Below are 16,778 nucleotides of genomic sequence, written 5' to 3' on the forward strand. Positions count from 1 at the left end.
GTCGTCAGATTCTTATGGAAAGTGCTCTCTCTAAAATCCTATAGAAAACCTCACAGTGATGCACAACCCCTCTCTTGCAGCGGCTGCCATTGGCATTTGTTGAGCGTCTGTGTAACGCTCTCGCGTGGAATAAACGAACCCCCTCTCTGTGGAATCTTCTCCGTCTCTTTCGTCAGTCCTACGTGGTATGTCCCCCAGACTGATGAACGATACTCAAGAATCCGTCACACGAGCGTCTTGTAAGCCACGCCTTGCGTGGGTGAGTTACATTTCCTTAACATTCTCCCTATTAATCTGTCTCGTGTCCAGTTCTCCTACTAATTGGATTATATGGTAGTTCCACATAAGGTCGCTGTGGATAGTTAGTCCTGGATATTTTATGGTCCAGACTGTTTCCAGCAATTTGTCATCAATAGTGTAGTTGTACAGTAGTAGATTTCTTTTCCTATGTACTCGTAGTATGTTACGTTTACTTACGATCAAGCTCAACTGGCACAGCCTGCACCATTCATCATTCCTCTGCAGATCCTTCAGCAAATCGACACTGTCTTCTGGCGTCGCTACTTCCTTATACACAATCGCATCGTCCACAAACAGTGTTAAAGAGCTTCCAGCTGTAACACTATCACATGAGGGCTCCAGAAGCGCTTGTTCAAAATGTAGTCTGCCACTTTGGTCACACATCCACGCACAGCAGACAGGGGAGTGAGTATTAGAAATGTCTTCCGCCACAATACGTACCCGGAAATGCACTGTGACGCTACGTGTGATTTACGCCCACCCCACACTTTTCGCAACTGGTTTGTAGTCGGCTTGCTTACCTGGCGTCTCATAGACGTTGCCCCAGTAGGTTTCTTCTCCTTCGGTCGCGATCTGTAACGTTTCTATCATAAACAGTGCATAATAATGTGACGAGTGAGTAGGTCGAAATACTAATCATAACAAGAACAGTAAAATATTAGGATGCCAACTAATTATGTTTTGTTTCACCAATCGCAAAATTAGTAAGACGATTTCTAGAGCCAGTCTACCGTTAATAATTAACACTAGCTTCCTGGTCATTATTCATTAGTTCGCAAACACCGACAAAGACTCAAAAATGCTCCAGACGATATTAGAATCAACGTGAAATCGCAGAACTATATATTTTCCGAGACAGCTGCAACAGTCTACTCTATATTTGTGCGAACTTGCACTTGACACACCAGTCCGCGTGTTGCTGCTTTCGAAACCGATCGTCGACCAGTCGAGAGACGTCTTAACAGTCTGCTTCTTCCTGAAATTTATAATTATCATTTTCTGATGAACAGAGTGATATTGGAATTATTATTAACAAGTGTTCAGTACAAGTAACGTCATCAGCTGGAGCTGTATATTGAAACTGACCATCTGACGCGTTGTCTGGTGATCCTACCAACTCGCTAGCCTCCCGTACCAAAATCCTCCTATACCTTGCAATAAAACGTAGCAACAAAAATGTAATTCGTAAATGTTGGCAGGGAAGCGACGTAAACGGCACACGAAGCTTTCTACTACATCATTTACATTCTACTATATTAATACACAGTTAGTTCGATGATCAAAATTTAATCAGCTCTCCTCCCACTTTTATTTATTTCTGCTTTGTTAAATCTTTACTTGAGGCTTGGGTAATCGAATCACCATTTTGATCATCCTGATACATTCGGCGAGAAAAGTTCAAATGGCTCTGAGCACTATGGAGCAACTTGTGAGGTCATCAGTCCCCTAGAACTTAGAACTACTTAAACCTAACTAACATGAAGACATCACACACATCCATGCCCGAGGAAAGATTCGAACCTGCGACCGTAGCGGTCGCGGTTCCAGACTGAAGCGCCTAGAACCGCTCAGCCACACCGGCCGGCTGTCAATTACATCTTGAAGATTATCATAGCTCATTGTCTCTTGTTTAAGTCTTCTCACATCAACTGCACATACAGATTTATTTTCCTTTATTGTCATCTTTGTTATCCTTTTATTGACACGGCTGACGGCAGTAAAGTTATCATTAAATTTCTTCTGAATTAGAATTCCCACTCCCGCATGTGCTGCTAGATGTTTATCAGCACCAGAGTAGACTAGTGTGGGTGACTTCCTCTTACGGTTGAGCCTTTCCCTTTTCTTTTCATCTGGGTCAGTGCGCACACGCTTATTTTATGTTGTTCCATTTCCACAACAATTTCCTCCCCTTTATTATTCCATGAGGGTATATTCTATGTAGCAGCGCCTGAGTATTTTAATTCCTGATTTTTAATCCTTTTCTGAGACAAGGCCGTCATGATTTTAACCATCCTGTTTTGAGGCTTACTTTTAGGGATGGGAAAAACCGATCAGTTTAAGCCGATGCCGTTATTTGAGACCTGAATAGCCAGTATTTTTTGGTATATGTTTGGTCTCGGTAATCACAGGAGTTTTTTTATTTTTTGTTAATGGCCGAACAAAATAAATGAATTATCAATTACCCTTAGCAGCAGTGAAACAGTTGTTTCGGTTTTAAACAAACCTTTAAAAAAAAAATTAATTGGGAAACTGGAACTGGTAGGAAATATTGCGCTATTGCAGAAAACCGAGAAAACAATCAGTACTATTTTATTAACAATGCCGACAGAAAGGAGCAGCAAACGCATGGCATGACAAGCGGTACGGCGGCGCTGAGACGGTGCTGCGCCTGTTGCCCTGTGTCGCGGCCTCAGGCAAGCGGTGTGCGTGCAGTGAGCAGGACTTCAGCCACACGCGGTCTGCACGGCAGTTCCTCGCTGCCGTCCGCGGACATCCATTGTGGTGCCGAATGGCGCCGACGCTAGTCTCGAAATATTTGTACGAGGTAACGTACCGATGAAGTACAATGCTTCATTTTCTTTAAAAGATCAATGATTTGTCTGCCACTTCCATGAAACTGTTAAATAGGAAGGAAGTTATGGTAACAGTAATAACTTAATAACTTAGCGACAGTTCATCCATGGTACACAATAAATATAGAGAGCGGCTGATTTACTGACCGTCTCTACATAACATGTCTTCATCTACTTGTAGCCCCGCAAACAGATGTCTGAACAAGCGCAAGGTCGAAAGAGTCCTGAATTCAAATACCGATCACAGAACTACACTCCTGGAAATTGAAATAAGAACACCGTGAATTCATAGTCCTAGGAAGGGGAAACATTATTGACACATTCCCGGCGTCAGATACATCACATGATCACACTGACAGAACCACAGGCACATAGACACAGGCAACAGAGCATGCACAATGTCGGCACTAGTACAGTGTATATCCACCTTTCGCAGCAATGCAGGCTGCTATTCTCCCATGGAGACGATCGTAGAGATGCTGGATGTAGTCCTGAGGAACGGCTTGCCATGCCATTTCCACCTGGCGCCTCAGTTGGACCAGCGTTCGTGCTGGACGTGCAGACCGCGTGAGACGACGCTTCATCCAGTCCCAAACATGCTCAATGGGAGACAGATCCGGAGATCTTGCTGGCCAGGGTAGTTGACTTACACCTTCTAGAGCACGTTGGGTGGCACGGGATACATGCGGACGTGCATTGTCCTGTTGGAACAGCAAGTTCCCTTGCCGGTCTAGGAATGGTAGAACGATGGGTTCGATGACGGTTTGGATGTACCGTGCACTATTCAGTGTCCCCTCGACGATCACCAGAGGTGTACGGCCAGTGTAGGAGATCGCTCCCCACACCATGATGCCGGGTGTTGGTCCTGTGTGCCTCGGTCGTATGCAGTCCTGATTGTGGCGCTCACCTGCACGGCGCCAAACACGCATACGACCATCATTGGCACCAAGGCAGAAGCGACTCTCATCGCTGAAGACGACACGTCTCCATTCGTCCCTCCATTCACGCCTGTCGCGACACCACTGGAGGCGGGCTGCACGATGTTGGGGCGTGAGCCGAAGACGGCCTAACGGTGTGCGGGACCGTAGCCCAACTTCATGGAGACGGTTGCGAATGGTCCTCGCCGATACTCCAGGAGCAACAGTGTCCGTAACTTGCTGGGAAGTGGCGGTGCGGTCCCCTACGGCACTGCTTAGGATCCTACGGTCTTGGCGTGCATCCGTGCGTCGCTGCGGTCCAGTCCCAGGTCGACGGGCACGTGCACCTTTCGCCAACTACTGGCGACAACATCGATGTACTGTGGAGACCTCACGCCCCACGTGTTGAGCAATTCGGCGGTACGTCCACCCGGCCTCCCGCATGCCCACTATACGCCCTCGCTCAAAGTCCGTCAACTGCACATACGGTTCACCTCCACGCTGTCGCGGCATGCTACCAAAGACTGCGATGGAGCTCCGTATGCCACGGCAAAGTGATTGACACTGACAGCGGCGGTGCACAAATGCTGCGCAGCTAGCGCCATTCGACGGCCAACACCGCGTTTCCTGGTGTGTCCGCTGTGCCGTGTGTGTTATCATTGCTTGTACAGCCCTCTCGCAGTGTCCGGAGCAAGTATGGTGGGTCTGACAGACCGGTGTCAATGTGTGCTTTTTTCCATTTCCAGGAGTGTATTATTCAGCAAATCGAACGTTCTTCATCCTGGTACATATCTACAACTACAAAACGAATGCTAGGAATCGCAGTTTTTAGAGTATAGTAAATTCGAGGAAAAAATGTGAATACACCCAGAGCATTGCAATTTTTCCATATTTTTGGAAAAGCGTTGTTTCCAAAAAACCCACTTGTTGCACATCAAGCCAAACGTCATTGCATCTTTTGTCGATTCATGGAACTGGCACCTCTATTTGACAAATAGTGCGCGGTCTACTTCCGTCTGAACATGCGCAAAGCTACAAAGATTTCTGAATTCAAATATCGATTACAGGTACTATTATTCAGGAAATCGAACATTCTTTATCCCGATTCATATCTACATAATGAAAACTACAAAATGCATGCTACGAAACGCAGTTTTAAGAGAATAGTGAATTCGAGGAAAAAATGTGAATACAACCAGAGCATTGCGATTTTTCCATATTTTTGGAAAAGCATTGTTCCAAAAACCCCACTTGTTACACATCAAGCGAAACCTTATTGCATCCTCTGTCGATTCATGGAACAGGCACATCAATGAGACAAATAGTACACAGTCTACTTCCATCTGAACATGCGCAGAGGTACAAATAGTCCTGAATTCAAATATCGATTAGAGGTATTATTATTCAGCAAATGGAAAGTTCTTATTCTGGTACATATATACATGATGAAAACTACAAAATGTATGCTAGGAAACGCAGTTCTAAGAGTACAGTGAATTTGCTGAAAAAATGTGAATACACCCGCGGCTTTGCGATTTTTCCATATTTTTGGAAAAGTTTTGTTTCCAAAAACCCCACTTGTTACACATCTAGCGAAACATCATTACATCCTCTGTCGATTCATGGAACTAGCACCTCTGTGTGCAAATAGTACACAGTGTATTTCCGTCTGAACATGCGCAAAGGTAGAAAGAGCCCTGAATTAAAATATCGATACTATTATATAGCAAACCGAACGTTCTTTATCCTGGTACATATCTTCATGATGATAACTAAGAAATGCATGATAGAGCATGCAGTTTTAAGAGTACAATGAATTTGAGGAAAGAATGTAAATACACCAGGAATTTTAAATTTTCCCATATTTGAAAAAAAGCTTTGTTTCCAAGCACCCCACATTTTCACATCAAGCGAAACTTCATTACACATCATGTCGATTCATGGAACTGGCACCTCCATTTGACAAATAGTACGCAGTCTACTTCTGTCTGAACATGCGCAAAGGTACAAAGAGACTTGCATTCACATATCGATTGCAGGTACTATTGTTCAGCAAATCCAATGTTCTGTATCCTGGTACCTATCTACATGATGAAAACCTCAAAATGCATGCTAGGAAACGCCGTTTTAAGCGTACAGTGAATTCGAGGAAAAGATGCTGGGCTTTGCGATGTTTCGATATTTGAGGAAAAGCTTTTTTCCAAAAACCCCACTTGTTACACATCAAGCGAAACGTCATTACATCCTGTGTCGAGTCATTGAACTGGCACCTCTATGTGACAAATAGTACACAGTCTATTTCCATCTGAACATGCGCAATGGTAGGAAGAGACCTGCATTCAAAATTTTGATTACAGGTACTATTATTCAACAAGTCGAACGTTCATTATCCTGGTACATATCTACATGATGAAAACTACAATATGCATACTAGGAAACGCAGTTTTAAGAGAACATTGAATGCGAGGAGAAAATTTGAATATACTCAGGGCTTTGCGATTTTTCCATATTTTAGGAATAGCTGTTTCCAAAAACTCCTCTTGTTACATATCAAGCGAAACGCCATTACATCCTTTGTCAATTCATGGAACTGGCACCTCAATGTGATAAGTAGTACACAGACTATTTCCGACTTAACATGGGCAGAGGTAGAAAGAGCCCTGAATTCAAATATCGATTACAGGTGCTATTATTCAGCAAATCGAACGTTCTTTATCCTGGTACCTATCTACAAAATGAAAAATACAAAATGCATGCTAGGAAACGTATTTTTAAGAGTAGAGAGAGTTCGAGGAAAAGAATGTGAATACACCCTGAGCTTAGCGATTTTTCCATATTTGAGGAAAGCTTTTTTCCAAAATCTCCACTTGTTACACATCAAGCGAAACGTAATTACATCCTCTGTCGACTCATTGAACTGGCACCGGTATGTGACAAATAGTACACAGTCTATTTCCGTCTGAACATGCGTAAAGGTAGAAAGAGCCTTGAATTCAAATATCGATTACAGATACTATTATGTAGCAATTCGAACGTTCTTTATCCTGGTACATACCTACATGATGAAAACTACGAAATGCATGATAGGGCGCGCAGTTTCAAGAGTACAGTGAATTCGAGGAAAGAATATGTATACACCATGAATTTGAATTTTTTCCATATTTGAGGAAAAGCTTTGTTTTCAACACCCCAATTGTTATGCATCAAGTGAAACGTTATTTCATCCTCTGTCGACTCATGGAGCTCTCACCTCTATGTGAGAAATAGTAAGCAGTCTATTTCCGTCTGAACATGCGCAAAGGTAGAAAGAGACCTGCATTCAAAATTTTGATTACAGGTACTATTATTCAGCAAATCGAACGTTCCTTATCCTGGTATAGATCTACATGATGAAAACAACTAAATGCATGCTAGGAAACGTAGTTTTAAGAGTACAGACAATTCGAGGAAAATATGTGAATACACCCTTGGCTTTGCGATTTTTCTATATTTGAGGAAAAGCTTTATTCCAAAAACCCCACTTATTACACATAAAGCGAAACGTCATTACATCCTCTGTAAACTCCTTGAACTGTCACCTCTATGTGACAAATTGTACACAGTCTATTTTCGACAGAACATGCGCAAAGGTACAAAGAGTCCCGAATTCAAATATTGTTATAGAAACTATTATTCAGGAAATCGAACGTCCTTTATCCTGGTATATATCTACATGATGAAAACCTCAAAATGCATGCTAGGAAACGCAGTTTTAAAAGTACAGTGAATTCGAGTAAAAAAATGTGAAGACACCCAGGGATCTGCGATCTTTCCACAATTGAGAAAAAGCTTTGTTTCCAATAACCCCAGTTGTGACACATGAAGCGAAACGTCATTACATCCTCTATCTGTTCATTTACTCTCACCTCCATGTTACAGATAGTACACAGTCTATTTCCGTATGAACATGCGCAAAGGTAGAAAGAGTCCTGAATTCAAATATCGATTACAGATACTATTATATAGCAATTCGAACGTTCTTTATCCTGGTACATACCTACATGATGAAAACTACGAAATGCATGATAGGGCGCGCAGTTTGAAGAGTACAGTGAATTTGAGGAAAGAATATGAATACACAATGAATTTGAATTTTTTCCATATTTGAGGAAAAGCTTTGTTTTAACACGCCAATTGTTATGCATCAAGTGAAACGTTATTACATCCTCTGTCGACTCATAGAACTCTCACCTCTATGTGAGAAATAGTAAGCAGTCTATTTCCGTCTGAACATGCGCAAAGGTAGAAAGAGACCTGCATTCAAAATTTTGATTACAGGTACTACTATTCAGCAAATCGAACGTTCTTTATCCTGGTACATATCTACATGATGAAAACTACAATATGGATGCTAAGAAACGCAGTTCTAAGAGAACAGTGAATGCGAGGAGAAAATTTGAATATACTCATGGCTTTGCGATTTTTCCATATTTTTGGAATAGCTTTGTTTCCAAAAACCCCACTTGTTACACATCAAGCGAAATGCCATTACATCCTTTGTCAATTCATGGAACTGGCACCTCTATGTGACAAACAGTACACAGTCGATTTCCGACTTAACATGGGCAGTGGTAGAAAGAGCCCTGAATTCAAATATCGATTACAGCTGCTTTTATTCAGCAAATCGAACATTCTCCATCCTGGTACATATCTACAAGATGAAAAATACAAAATGCATGCTAGGAAACGTAGTTCTTTAGAGTAGAGAGAGTTCGAGGAAGATATGTGAATACACCCTGAGCTTTGCGATTTTTCCATATTTGAGGAAAAGCTTTTTTCCAAATACCCCAATTGTTAAGCATAAAAGCGTAACGAAATTACATCCTCTGTCGATTCAGTGAACTGGCACCTCTATGTGCCGATAGTACGCAGGTTACTTCCGCCTGACCATGCGCAAAGGTACACAGAGTCCTGATAACAAATATCAATTACAGGTACTATTTATTTTGGAAATAGAATTTTTCTTACCCTGGTACATATCGACGTGATGAAAAGAACAAAATGCATGTTAGGGAACGCAGTTTTAAGAGTACAGTGAATTCGAGGAAAAAATGCTGGGCTTTGCGATGATTCGATATTTGAGGAAAAGCTTTTTTCCAAAAACCCTACCAGCTACTCATCAAGCGAAACGTCATTACATCCTCTGTCGGATCATTGAACTGGCACCTCTATGTGACAAACAGTACACAGTCTATTTCCGTCCGAACATGCGCAATGGTAGGAAGAGACCTGCATTCAAAATCTTGATTACAGGTACTATTATTCAACAAATCGAACGTTCTATATCCTAGTACATATCTACATGATGAAAACTACAATATGCATGCTAGGAAACGTAGTTTTAAGAGTACAGAGAATTCGGGGAAAAATGTGAATACACCCTGGGCTTTCCGATTTTTCCATATTTGAGGAAAGCTTTTTTCCAAAAACTCCACTTGTTACACATCAAGCGAAACGACATTACATCCTCTGTCGATTTAGGGAACTGTCACCTATATGTGGCAAATAGTACGCATGCTACTTCTGTCTGACTATGCGCAAAGGTACAAAGACTCCTGATTTCAAATATCGATCACACTTACTATTATTCAGAAAATAGATTTTTTTCTTACCCTAATACATATCTACATGATGAAAGCATCAAAATGCATGCTAGGGAACGCAGTTTTAAGAGTACAGTGTTTTCGAGGAAAAAATGAGAATAGACCAGGGTCTTTGCGATGTTTCCATATTTGAGAAAAATCTTTGTTTCCAAGCACCCCACATTTTACACATCAAGCGAAACTTCATTACATCCTCTGCCGATTCATGGAACTGGCAATTATATGTGACAAATAGTACGCAGTCTACTTCTGTCTCAACATGCACAAAGGCACAAAGAGTCCCGAATTCAAATATTGTTACAGATACTATTATTCAGGAAACCGAACGTCCTTTATCATGGTATATATCTTCATGATGAAAACCTCAAAACGCATGCTAGGAAACGCAGTTTTAAGAGTACAGTGAATTGGAGGAAAAAGTGTGAAAACACCTGGGGCTCTGAGAGTTTTCCATAATTGAGGAAAAGCTTTGTTTCGAATAACCCCACTTGTGACACATGAAGCGAAACGTCATTACATCCTCCATCTATTCATTTACTGTCAACTCTATATGACAAATAGTACACAGTCTACTTCCGTCTGAACATGCGCAGAGGTACAAATAGTCCTGATTTAAAATATCGATTACAGGTACTATTATATAGCAAATCGAACGTTCTTTATCCTGGTACATATCTACATGATAAAAAATACAAAATGCATGATAGGACACGCAGTTTGAAGAGTACAGTGAATTCGGGGAAAGAATGTGAATACACCAGGAATTTGACTTTTTTACATATTTCAGGAAAAGCTTTGTTTTCAAAAACGCCAATTGTCACGCATCAAGTGAAACGTTATAACATCCTCTGTCGATTCATGGAACTTTCACCTCTATTTGACAAATAGTAAGCAGTCTATTTCCGTCTGAACATGCGCAAAGATGGAAAGAGACCTGAATTCAAATATCGATTACAGAAACTATTATTCGGCAAATCGAATGTTCTTTATCCTGGTACATATCTACATGGTAAAAACCTCAAGATGCATGCTAGGAACGCAGTTTTAAGCGTGCATTTAATTCGAGGAAAAAATGTGAATACACCCTGGGCTTTGCGATTACTCCATATTAGGAAAAAAACTTTGTTTCCAAAAACCATACTTGTTACACATTAAGCGAAACGTCATTACATCTTCCGTCGATTCATGTAACTGGCATCTCAATGTAGGAAATAGTAATCAGTAGACTTCCGTCTGAACATGCGCAAAGTTATAAAGAGTCCTGAATTTAAGTATCGATTACAGGTAATATTATTCAGCAAATCTTACGTTCTTTACCGTGCTACATAACTAAATGATAAAAACTAGAAAACACATGCTAGGAAACGCAGTATTAAGAGTACAGAGAATTCGAGGAAAAGATGTGAATACACCCGGCCTTTACAACTGTTCCCAATTTGTAAAAAAGCGTTGTTTCCAAAAAACCTACTTATTACACGTGAAGCTAAACGTCATTACATCCTCTGTCGATCCATGGAACTGGCACCTCTATGTGACAAATAGTACGCAGTCTACTTCTGTCTGAACATGCGCAAATGTTCAAAGGGTCCTGAATTCAAATATCGATTACAGGTACTATTATTCAGCAATTCGAATGTTCTGTGTCCTGTTATAAATCTACATGATGATAACTACAAATTGCATGCCGGGAATCGCTGTTTTAAGTGTACAGTGAATTCTTCGAAAATATGTGAATTTTTTTGCGATTTTTACATATTTGAGAAAAAGTTTTATTCCCATAAACAACACTTGCTACACATCAAGCGAAACCTAGTTACATCCTCTCTCCATACTTGGAACATGCACCTCCATGTGACAAATAGTACGCATTTTATTTCCGTATGAACATGCGCAAAGGTACAAAGAGTCCTTAATACAAATATCGAATACAGGTACTGTGGTTAAGCATATCGAACGATGTCTTTCCTGTTACGTATCTACATGATGAAAACTACAAAATGCTTCAAGGAAACGCAGTTTTAAGAGTACAGTGAATTCGAATATGAAATGTGAATACACCCGAGGCTTCGCGATTTATCCATATTTGAGGAAAAGGTTTGTTTCCAAAAATCCCCTTGCTACACATCAAGCGAAACATCATTACAACCTCTATCGATTAATTGAACTGGCACCTCTATGTGACAAATAGTACACAGTCTACTTCCGTCTGAACATGTGTTAAGGTACAAGGATTCCTGAATTCAAATATGGATTACAGGTACTATTATTCAGCAAATCGAAATTTCTTTATCCTGGTATATATCTACATGATGAAAACTACAAAATGCATGATAGGAAACGCAATTTTAAGAGTACAGTGAATTCGAGGAAACAATGTGAATACACCTAGGACTTTGCAATTTTTCCATATTTGGAAAAAAACCTTTGCTTCCAATAATTCCACTTGTTACACATCAAGCGAAAGTTCATTAGATCCTCTGTCAATTCATGAAACTTTCACCTCTATGTGACAAACAGTACGCAGTCGACTTCCGTCTGAACATGTGCTAAGGTACAAGGAGTCCTGAATTCAAATATGGATTACAGGTACTATTATTCAGCAAATCAAACTCTCTTTATCCTGGTACATATCTATATGATGAAAACTACAAAATGCATGATAGGAGACGCAATTTTAAGAGTACATTGAATTCGAGGAAAAAATGTGAATACATTTGCGATATTTCCATATTTAAGAAAAAGCTTTGTTTCCAAAAACCCCACTTGCTACACATCAAGCGAAACGTCATTACGTCGATTCATGGAACTGGCACCTCTATGTGACAAACAGTACGCAGTCTACTTCTGTCTGAAAATGTACAAAGATATAGAGAGTCCTGAATTCAAATATCGGTTACAGGTACTATTATTTAGCAAGTCGAACGTTGTTTTTCCATCCAGACATGCGCAAAGGTTCAAAGAGCCCTGAATTCAAATATCGTTTACAGGTACTATTACTCAGCAAATCGAATCCTAGGAAACGCAGTTTAAAGAGTATAGTGAGTTCGAGGAATAAATGTGAAAACACCCGAGGCTTTGTGATTTTTCCATATTTGAGGAAAAGCTTTGTTTCTAAAAACCCCACTTGTCACACATGAAGCCAAACGTCATTAGATCCTCCGTCGATTGATGAATCTGGCACCACAATGTGACAAAGAGTACGCAGTCTACAGTCTGAACGTGCGCAAAGCTACAAAGAGACCTGAATTCAAATATCGAGTACAATTACTCACAAATCGAACTTTGTTTATCCTGGTACATATCTACATGATAAAAATGCAAGATGCATACCAGGAAATGTTGTTTTAAGAGTACAGTGAAATCGAGGAAAAAATGTGAAACACCTGAGATTTAGCGATTTCTCCATATTTGGAAAAAATGCTTTCTATCCAAAAACTCCACTTGTTGGACATGAAGCGAAACATCATTACATCCTGTATCGATTCATACAACTGGCACCTCTATGTGACATACAGTACACAGTGTACTTCCGTCTGGACATGCGCAAAGGTACAAGGAGTCCTGAATTCATAATCGATTACAGGTACTATTATTCTGGAAATCGAACGTTGTGTACCCTGGTACATATCTATATGATGAAAACTAAAGAATGCATGCTAGGAAACGCAGTTTTAAGAGTACAGGAATGCGAGGAAAAAATGTGAAAACACCCGGGGGTTTGCGATTTTTCGATATTTGAGGAAAAGCTTTGTATCCAAAAATCCCACTTGTAACACATGAAGCGAAATTTCATTACATAATCAGTCGATTCATGGAACTGGAACTTCTATGTGACAAATAGTACCCAGTCCATTTCCGTCTGAAGATGCGCAAAGCTACAAAGAGCCCTGAATTCAAATATCGCTTACAGTTGCTATTATTCAGCAAATCGAACGTTCTTTATCCTGTTACATATCTACATGATGAAAACTACAAAATGCATGCCAGGGAACGCAGTTTTAAGAGTACAGTGAATTCTAGGAAAAAATGTGAATTGCGATTTTTCCATATTTGACGAAAAGCTTTGTTACCAAAACCCCACTTGTTACACATGAAGCGAAACGTCATTACATCCTCTGACGATTCATGGAACTGGCACCTTTATGTGACAAACTGTACGCAGTGTACTTCTGTCTGAACATACACAAAGAGTCCTGAATTCAAATATCGATTACAGGAACTATTATTTTGCAATTCCAAAGTTCATTATCCTCGTACATATCTACATGATAAAAACTACAAAATGCATGCTAGGAAACACAGTTTTAAGAGTACAGTGAATTCGAGGAAAAATTGTGAAACCACCCGGGACTTTGAGTAAAAGCTTTGTTTCCAAAAATCCCACTTGTTACAAATCAAGCAAAATTTCATTACATACTCTGTCGATTCATGGAAGTGGAACCTCTATGTGACAAATAGTACCCAGTCCATTTCTACATCTACACCTACATCCATACTCCACAAGCCACCTGACGGTGTGTGGCGGAGGGTACCCTGAGTACCTCTATCGGTTCTCCCTTCTATTCCAGTCTCATATTGTACGTGGAAAGAAGGATTGTCGGTATGCTTCTGTGTGGGCTCTAATCTCTCTGATTTTATCCTCATGGTCTCTTCACGAGATATACGTAGGAGGGAGCAATATACTGCTTGACTTTTCGGTGAAGGTATGTTCTCGAAACTTTAACAGCAGTCCGTACCTAGGTACTGAGCGTCTCTCCTGCAGAGTCTTCCACTGGAGTTTATCTATCATCTCGGTAACGCTTTCGCGATTACTAAATGATCCTGTAACGAAGCGCGCTGCTCTCCGTTGGATCTTTTCTATCTCTTGTATCAACCCTATCTGGTACGGATCCCACACTGTTGAGCAGTATTCAAGCAGTGGGCGAACAAGCGTACTGTAACCTACTTCCTTTGTTTTCGGATTGCATTTCCTTAGGATTCTTTCAATGAATCTCAGTCTGGCATCTGCTTTACCGAATATCAACTTAACACGATCATTCCATTTTAAATCACTCCAAATGCGTACTCCCAGATAATTTATGGAATTAACTGCTTCCAGTTGCTGACCTGCTATTTTGTAGCTAAATGATAAGGGATCTATCTTTCCATGTGTTCGCAGCACATTACACTTGTCTACATTGAGATTCAATTGCCATTCCCTGCACCATGCGTCAATTCGCTGCAGATCCTCCTGCATTTCAGTACTATTTTTCATTGTTGCAACCTCTCGATACACTACAGCCTCAGTGAACTTCCGATGTCATTCACCAGGTCATTTATGTATATTGTGAATAGCAACGGTCCCATGACACTCCTCTGCGGCACACCTGAAATCACTCTTACTTCGGAAGACTTCTCTCCATTGAGAATGGCATGCTGCGTTCTGTTATCTTGGAACTCCTCAATCCAATCATACAATTGGTCTGATAGTCCATATGCTCTTACTTTGTTCATTAAACGACTGTGGGGAACTGTGTCAAATGCCTTGCGGAAGTCAAGAAACACGGCATCTACCTGTGAACCCGTGTCTATGGCCCTCTGAGTCTCGTGGACGAATAGCGCGGGCTGGGTTTCACACAACCGTCTCTTTCGAAACCCATGCTGATTCCTACAGAGTAGATGTCCAGTCTTCAGAAAAGTCATTATACTCGAACATAATACGTGTTCCAAAATTCTACAACTGATCGACGTTAGAGATATAGGTCTATAGTTCAGCATATCTGTTCGACGTCCCTTCTTGAAAACGGGGATGACCTGTGCCCTTTTCCAATCCTTTGGAACGCTTCGCTCTTCTAGAGACCTACGGTACACCGCTGCAAGAAGGGGGGCAAATTCCTTCGCGTACTCTGTGTAAAATCGAACTGGTATCCCATCTGGTGCAGCGGCCTTTTCTCTTTTGAGTGATTTTAATTGTTTCTCTATCCCTCTGTCGTCTATTTCGATATCTACCATTTTCTCATCTGTGCGACAATCTAGAGAGGGAACTACAGTGCAGTCTTCCTCTGTGAAATAGCTTTGGAAGAAGGTATTTAGTATTTCGGCCTTTAGTCTGTCATCCTCTGTTTCTGTACCAGTTTGGTCACAGAGTGTCTGGACATTTTGTTTTGATCAACCTACCGCTTTGACAAAGAACCAAAATTTCTTAGGATTTTCTGACAAGTCAGTACATAGAACTTTACTTTCGAATTCATTGAAAGCCTCTCGCATAGCCCTCCTCACACTACATTTCGCTTCGCGTAATTTGTATTTGTGTGCAAGGCTATGGCTATGTTTATGTTTGCTGTGAAGTTCCCTTTGCTTCTGCAGCAGTTTTCTAACTCAGTTGTTGTACCACGGTGGCTCTTTTCCATCTCTTACGATCTTGCTTGGCACATATTCATCTAACGCATATTGTACTATGGTTTTCAACTTCGTCCACTGATCCTCAACACTATCTGTACTTGAGACAAAACTTTTGTGTTGAGCCATCAAGTACTCTGAAATCTGCTTTTTGTCACTTTTGCTAAACAGAAAAATCTTCCTACCTTTTTTAATATTTCTGTTTACGGCTGAAATCATCGATGCAATAACCGCTTTATGATCGCTGATTCCCTGTTCTGCATTAACTGATTCAAATAGTTCGGGTCTGTTTTTCACCAGAAGGTCTAATATGGTGTGATGGTGTGAACATGCGCAAAGCCACAAAGAGCCCTGAATTCAAATAACGATTACAGGCCCTATTACTCAGCAAATCGTACGTTGTTTATTCTAGTACATATCTACATGATGAAAACTACAAAACGCATGCTAGGAAACGCAGTTTGAAGAGTACAGTGAATTCGAGGAAAAAATGTGAAAACACGTGGGGCTCTGCGATTTTTCCATAATTGACGAAAAGCTTAGTTTCCAAAAACCCCACTTGTTACACATGATACGAAACGTCTTTACATCCTCTGTCGATTCATGGAACTGACACCTCTATGTGACAAACAGTACACTGTGTACTTCGATCTGAACATACACAAAGGCACAAAGAATCCTAAATTCAAATATCGATTACAGGAACTATTATTTTGCAATGCCAAAGTTCATTATCATCGTACATACCTACATGATGAAAACTACAAAATGCATGTTACGAAACACAGTTTTAAGAGTACACTGAGATCCAGGAAAAAATGTGAAAACACCCGGGGCTTTGCGAATTTTCAATATTTGAGGAAAAGCTTTGTTTCCAAAAATCCCACTTGTTACAAATCAAGCGAAATGTCATTACATCCTCTGTCGATTGATGGAACTGGCACCACAATGTGACAATTAGTATGCAG

Source organism: Schistocerca gregaria, unplaced genomic scaffold (genome assembly GCF_023897955.1).
Source record: "Schistocerca gregaria isolate iqSchGreg1 unplaced genomic scaffold, iqSchGreg1.2 ptg000180l, whole genome shotgun sequence".
NCBI classification, from domain to species: domain Eukaryota; kingdom Metazoa; phylum Arthropoda; class Insecta; order Orthoptera; family Acrididae; genus Schistocerca; species Schistocerca gregaria.